We start from the raw sequence: 7,903 nt of genomic DNA, 5'->3' as shown, positions 1-7,903 counted from the left end.
CAATATCATACTCCTAGTCATTCTAGTGTGCTAAATAAATGCAAATATGAATGGGAATATACTTCAGAGATATTTTACTCATTATAATTTCTAAGGGTGCCAATAATTGTGCCCAACATGCAGATGAGAAAAACATTTATTTCATAATGTAAGTTTCCCCCCCAACTTTTAATTGTTTTACTTCAATGAAAGGTTAGCATTTTGTGAATTTTTTGAATGTAAGATCATAAAGATAAACAAAGCAGATTTTTCATAGCCGTCTTTGGTCATATTTACCAAGGGTGCCAATATTAGTGGAGGGCACTGTAGTGTGATCTGCTACAGCAGCCAGGAAAATTATGCACAGGCAATATGAAAAATAAAGACAAGCAGAGTTTTGATGATATGAGCCCTCAAGTTTTGCGTATATATAGAGTTAACACTGTAATACTTGCGAGCTCTGACACATCACACTTCCACTGATTACCTTTTGCAACTGTCTTGGGCATGTAAAATCTTTTAAGTATCTCCCATCTGTGTGGAATTATGATGAATGCTGATGTAGAGTGACGTGAAAGTTGCATGAAATCCGACGTGATTGTTCACACAGTGGTTGCATTGCAAAACATCTGACTTGTATCAGATTTAGTACCACACATGGAAGTGGCACAAATCGGAATTGAAAAGATCAGATTCTATGCAGTTTGTGCTGTACACACAGTCATGACAAAAACAGATCCGAGTCACATATGAGCAAATAAATCAGATTTGGGCCACATTTGCCTGTAGTGTGAACTATGCTATGTGTATCATTTTTACCAAAAAGTACTTTAGGTCGTATCTTGCTTGTCCGAGCCATGGTGACAATCTAAGAGAAAGAAAAAAACATGACATTCACAACAGTCACTAAATAAAAGTAAATAGTTTGTTAAATGAGAAATTCTCCATCTATAATTGCCAAACTATGTATGTATCTCTTAACAGTTGTAAGATGCATCCCTGAGACACATTATTCTGCAAGTGGGTAGGGGAGAGTGGGGGCAAAAGTATTATTTTTCAGAGAAATCAAATTTTAAAAGATAATGTTTTAGACAGAGATATACTTTTGATGTAGTCAGTAACTCTAAAGTGTGGTCTATAAATACCGTGTGGCATTTTGTACAAATGTAGAGTGACTTCAGTACAATATCAGTTTGAACATTAAGTTGCACTTTGTTACTTTCAACCCTTTCAGTTGGGACGAAAGTAACGCAACAATATGAGCTACATTTTTTTGTCACTCTTGTTTTTATTAAATATACCCGACTATGACCTTGTAACTGAAATATGTAACTGAAAACTTTTTTCCATTTATCTTTGCAAAAAAAAAAAAAAAATTTAAATTACATTATCATTTTAAATTTGTTTCATCAGTTGTTTCAAAAGTAACCCAACAGTACAAACTTGAATTGTTTAGAATATTTTATATTTTTATTGTCAAATTCAATTCATTTTATAAAACATTTTTTCAACAGTATGAACAATATGAAAATTAATGTAACAGTAGTCCATCCAGTGTTTCCATTCCATTAATTTCCCAGGAGTAGATTTTATTTCATTTTGTTTATTTATTTATTTTTTCAACATTCAACATTGTGTACTATAATCAACTGCACAAAGACCTACTAGTAGTAGATCTTTGTAAGTATTGCATACACGGTATAACAGTAGTGCTGTCAGAATAATACATCACTATGTCCCACAGGACTTCAGTGGCTGGTTATTACACCTCATCTATTAGTATGCGTCTTTTTAGGGTAATCATTCGGACACCTCCAACCATATACCCAGCAAGAGGGTATGGGTCTTTCAACTCATTGTGGGGAATTAAGCAAATTTCAAGAGCTGTTACCAGTTTAAAGGCCTTTAAGTGCACTCGATACCGTGAACACATTCTTTGGCAATGAAAGTCAGGTTGCCTTAGATTATACAAACCTGAGTAACTTCTGCCAATTCTAGAAGACCACAAAGAGACCCATAGGCAATTATCATGCCGTTTCAAAACATAATGCCATCATAAGAATCATTCCGAGCAACACTATGTTTACTTGCCAAAGTTAGTGTTATGTTCTTAAAGCAATTTGTGTGCATAACTACTTGTCTGAACCCACCCAGCAAAAACGCGTCGAAAAGACGTCGAAAGGATGACAGTACCAGACGTCTAAACAATGGGAATATTTGGTCGAAAAGTGAAAGACAAAAAGACGTCGTCTTTTTGTAGGCCGTCTTTTTCAGGCCGATTTCAACCGTAAATTCATGATTATATTTATCTCATATTCAAAATAAGACAATTCACAAAAGAGTACTAAAACATTTATTAACACATTAAATACATCTTTCAAGTAAAAAAACACTTTCCTGATCACAAATTAAGCCTGCATTTGATTAAACATACCTTAAAAACAGTAAAATTATAAAATATATGTTTTCCATATGACTACATTGTGAAAGGTAATTTATTCATGTGAACTACATTTTCATCATTACTCCAGTATGCAGTGTCACATAACCCTTCAGAAAACATTTTTAATATGATTTGCTGCTCAAGAAACATTTCAGATTATCAATGTGGAAAACAGTTGTGCTGCCCAATATTTTCGTGGAAAACATATTTTCAGTATTCTTCAAATAGAACTTTCAAAGGAGCAGTATTTATTTGAAACTGATTTTTCAAAACAGTAATCCTTGAAATACTGAAAATGTTTATAATACAGGACAATGACCAATTCTAACCACATTAGGACATATTTCACCCAAAAAATGCAAATTTTGCCATTAATTACTTACTCTCATGTCACTACAAACCCATAAAAAAACTTTTGTGCAGAATGCAAATAAAGATATTTTTAACAGATGCCTTGTGTATGGAAAAAACAGCAACAACAACAAAATTACGTCTTTATTCATACATTAGGTATTTCCAACACATTTTCACAAAAGCACCATAAGATTTTTTGTTTGTGTGTGAATAAAATGCTATGTTTTTTGTGCATATAAACCATTCATATCACTTCATAAAATTAAGGTTAAACAACTGGAGTCACATGGCTTACTTTAATGCTGTCTTTACTACCTTTCCAAAAGTTTTACAGGTTTGGAAAGACATGAAGGTGAGTGCTGAAAATTTTTGGTTTAACTAACACATTAGTTAAACAGTTCCCTCAGGGGCATCAGTAGATCTCTGCCTGATCTCTGGTCTTCTGGTTCTTCTGCTCCTTCCACCATCCCAATCCTGGATTTTTGAGCCACGACAAAAGTTTCCACTGTAAATGCTTTAGCCTAGCTGCTTTTTCTCCAGCATCTAAAAATGAGAGAGAAAACAAGAACCAAAATGTAAATGTTAAAAACAAACAAATACACAAAAGAGTGGAAACTGACTTACAGCATGAGAACAATTTTCTAGAATTTTCAACACAGTTTTATGTCACTTCCTATATATGCATCACAAATGTGGTACATTTAAAATTACTATGCAAGTACTAAATGAATTCAGCTGCTGAAATGTTAAATGGATAGTACATAAGAACTGTACTGAAACAGTGTTCCCTACAATGGTTAGAAAAGCTGAAACATATATAAATACTGAGAATGTGTTTGACATTTAAAAAAGAAATAAAATAAAATAAAATAAAATAAAAAAAACTTACACAGCAAAAGATGCAGTGACCTGTGGCTGAATGGACTTTGGTATTATTTAGCTGTGATTGACACAAAAAAGGAATAGAAAATAATAACAGCACTGAATAGGTGTCAAATATTGCATATTTCTGTTCAAATGAAAGTGTAATCATTCTTCATGAGTGATTAATTAGTGTGTCAGGGGTTCTTCTCAAAGTCTTCTTCTCTGGCCCTCAAAGTCCACTGCCATACAGAGGGTGCGTCTCAATCACCTTTATAGTTTGCTAGGTTGTGAACTGATAAATTGTGTTCACAAATTCAGACATTGATAAAGACAGTGGCTCACTACACACTGGTTACTATTTCCATCCTCACTGTACAGCATCACTACTGATATTTACACACAGCATTAAAAATAATATCTCTTTTAATGCTATTTACAGTGGATTATGATAAATACTTTGTTACATGAATACGCAAGATTTCAGCCATAAATAAATTGTAAATGTTTGCTAGATTAGACATTACCTGTCGAGAGATGTATGTTTATGCTGAAATATGTTATTGGTTTGTGTTTTAAAATCGGTCACATATCATTTTGTAGTGAATTATCTCTTAAGTTTTGAGCTTCAGAACTTCCTATAAGGTATCGTAGTGAGCTTCGACGCTTCCTGGTTTTCACAGCTATTTAGGGAGCACACATTTCAGTGCACAGTAAAAATTTTGTGATTAAATCCACTTCCAAAACAAAGATTCACAGATAATGTACTCACCCCCTTGTCATCCAAGATGTTCATGTCTTTCTTTCTTCAGTCGTTATGTTTTTTGAGGAAAACATTTCTGCATTTTTCTCCATATAATGGACTGATATTGTTCCCCCGATTTTTAAATTCCATAATGCAGTTTAAATGCGGCTTCAAACGATCACAAATGCGGTTGTAAATGATTATCTTGCGAAACGATTGGTTATTTTCATTAAAAGAATACAATTTAAAATACTTTTTAATCTCAAACACTCGTCTTGTCTTTCTCTCCCTGAACTCTGTGTATTCTGACTCAAGACAGCTAAGGTATGTTGAAAAACTCCAATCGTATTTTCTCCCTGAACTTGAAAAATAATTTCGAAATCATCCTACATCGCTGCAGAAGAACCGACCCAGTCTTTGAGAAAGTGAACATGCAAAGAAGATCAAACACCCTTAACAAAAATGGTAAAACAGCGATATAAGACGATTTTGAAGTTGAGGGAGAACATGAGATGGGAGTTTTTCGACATACCCTAACTGTCATGAACCGGAACAAAACAGAGGTCGGGATGAGCAAGATAAGATGAGCATCTGACATTAAAAAGTATTTAAATTGTATTATTTTTATTAAAATAACCAATCATTACGCCAGATAAGACCCTTCTTCCCCAGCTGGGGATCGTTTGAAGCCGCATTTAAACTGCATTTTGGAAGTTCCAAATCGGGGGACCATATCAGTCCATAATATGGAGAAAAATGCTGAAATGTTTTCCTCAAAAACCATAATTTCTTTAAGACTGAAGAAAGAAAGACATGAACTTCTTGGATGACAAGGGGGTGAGTACATTATATGTGAATTGTTGTTCTGGAAGTGTAGTTCTCTTTTAACCACTGACAAATGATCAAGGGACCTAAGAGATACACACCCATAGTTTAGGTAAATTTATAGTTAAACTGAAGACCTTGATTAGTTTGTTCAGACACACTGGACTAGGTTGGAGCAAAATGCATGTAAGTGGACCTCGAGAGACAATGTTGAGATCTCCTGAAATATGCTCTAAACATGACAATTCAGAGAGGCAGGATGACTGCTAGATTGATGACTTACAACTCTGGTTTCCAGTCCTGGGTATTGAGGACTTATTGAGGACTGGGTACTGAAGTTCTGCAGAGTTTCTGGTGATCCTTGATCAGCTGCTCAGGTCTGATTAATTGGTGTTGGCGCTATCAATCCACTGAAAAATAAGGAGCAATATGGTCGCTCTGGTTTGCATCCAGCATAGACAGACAATCTACGTCATTGTGCTTTGCATTCTTGGTATACAATACAAATCACCAAAGGTAAAAAAAAAAAAAAAAAAAAAAAATCTGTTTATGTTAATATTTTTAAGAGCATTTTGCACTTTATTAGAATAAATGGACTAATATTTGTATCCCTTGTGTTATTAACATTTGTGGTCAGTTTTGTGTTTTTGAAATAAGTCTCTTATGTTCAGCAAGGAAACTGCATTTATTTGATCATAAATAAAAACAGTAATGTTTATTATTACAATTTAAAATAACTGTTTTCTATGCGAATACATTGTAAAATGTAATTTGTCATAAATAGAATGCGGTAGCAGTTTACTGTAGTGGATTTGTTTTGTCATGCCGCGCCGCATCCAGTGTAGACAGCATCAATGATTATAATGAGTTCTACTGTATTATGTCGTGTTGTGCCACTCGCGTCCAGTGTAGAGACAGTGTAAGCATAATGTTGCTGCAAAATCAGGTTAGATCACTTTTTAAAACATACTGAAATAGAAAATAGTTATTTAAAAATGGTAATTTCACAATATTACAGTTTTACTGTATTTCAATCAAATAAATGCAGCAGTTGTTGCCATTTCAAATACATGTCAAATCTGACCCTTAAACTTTTGAATGGTAGTGTATGTTTAAGGTATTACTTACTAGTCATATGGTTCATAATGTCTAGAGATGTTCTTCGACAGGAGATTCGCTCCAACTCTAGTGCACGGCCATTAGCATAGGAAGGAACACAAACAATCTGGAACATAAACAATCTGTCAACAATATTTATTATACAATGTCAGGTTTATTAGAAGTAAACTATAGGAAAGGTGAAATGCAGAAAAGAAAAATAAATAATATATAGAATATACAAAACAATACAGTTTTATAACAGAATTTACATTTTTAGGTTTACTTATTTAATGCTCATATACAGTGTTACTTATGTTTGTATGTTAAAGTCCTTTTGATATAAAATATATTATGAAAGATACATAACAGATCACCTGCAAAGCTCTCTTCAAATTTTAAATCATTTTCCTGTGTTGTTGTAGAAGTTTTTTTCTGAAACTGCTGAAATCACAGGACAAGTGGAATCAATATTTGTTTACCATTTAAGGTCAAAACAAGCTTAAAGTACTTTTAGCTCATTTTCACGCTCCATGTTAATTTTGTATCCGATTAACCGTATATTGCATACTTCTAGCTTAAATAAATTAGCTTACTTCCTTTCATCCAATGACAAATTGCCTGCAAAACCTTTATAAAAAAAGCAAAACAGCAAGTAACGTTAATTAAGATGACATTAAAAGCCCAGATTTTCATAAACAAGAGCTCAAGTCAATAGTTAACCTAACTTACTTCTTATAGTTAGCATTACAGTTCAGATGCTAACAGACAATAAACCATTTCTATAAAGTAAATATTCAAAAGAAGTGTGTCATTTACATGAAAGAAAGTGTCAGGAACACATGCATGTACTATGTGTGTAATATTAGAGACTAAACTTACCTGAAATTTGTGAAAACAACAGTGGAAGATGTGTTTTGCTGCTCGACAGTTGAGTTTCCGCCCCATTTCCATGGTAACTCCTTCCGCTCCAGACTTAAATGTTCAGTGTGTGCGCCCATTAAAGCAAGCAGATGTCACGCAGAATGTATAAATGTCATCATAAAGTAATATCATCTTATAAAATACATAATGTTAATGAAGTAAAACACTTGCTTCTAGTTTTTTCCTTTTAAAAGTGACCTCCACCTCAGCACTGCATAGCAATTCAGATCTATGAGAAATGTTTAAGTGCACACAGCATATCAATATCATCATACAGTAATATTACACATAATGTAAATGAAGTAAAACACTTACTTTTGGCATTTTCCTTGATAAAACCAACCTTCCTGTCTGCTCCGCGTTGTGATTGAAAGAAAATATCTCTCTGAGAAAAAGTTCAGGAGAGCACAGCACATAAATATCACTATAAATTCATATGAGTTATAAAACACAAATTTTAAATGAGAAAAAACACTTACTTCAAGTGTTTCCCTGTTAAAAGCGACCTCCACCTCAGCACTGCATAGCAATTCAGATCTATGAGAAATGTTTAGGCTCACACAGCATATTAATATCATCATACAGTAATATTACACATAATGTAAATGAAGTAAAACACTTTTCCTTAATAAAACCAACTTTCCCATCCGCTCCGCATCGTGATTGAAAGAAAA

At 33.6% G+C, this 7,903-nt stretch overlaps 1 long non-coding RNA gene across 1 annotated transcript; it reads right to left on the bottom strand.

Annotated features, from left to right (window-relative positions):
- Nucleotides 1-2,811: 2,811 nt before the first annotated feature.
- On the bottom strand, nucleotides 2,812-6,512 carry LOC127157476 (uncharacterized). The gene is made up of 3 exons (XR_007825911.1): nucleotides 6,336-6,512; nucleotides 5,491-5,617; nucleotides 2,812-3,319 (listed from the first exon to the last, which is right to left on the bottom strand). It is a non-coding gene; the product is annotated as an uncharacterized LOC127157476 (long non-coding RNA).
- Nucleotides 6,513-7,903: the final 1,391 nt, after the last annotated feature.

This window comes from Labeo rohita, unplaced genomic scaffold (genome assembly GCF_022985175.1).
Source record: "Labeo rohita strain BAU-BD-2019 unplaced genomic scaffold, IGBB_LRoh.1.0 scaffold_1081, whole genome shotgun sequence".
In the NCBI taxonomy this organism is placed as follows: Eukaryota; Metazoa; Chordata; class Actinopteri; order Cypriniformes; family Cyprinidae; genus Labeo; species Labeo rohita.
Note: the sequence above shows the minus strand (reverse complement) of the source record. Positions and strands in the feature narration are given on the sequence as shown.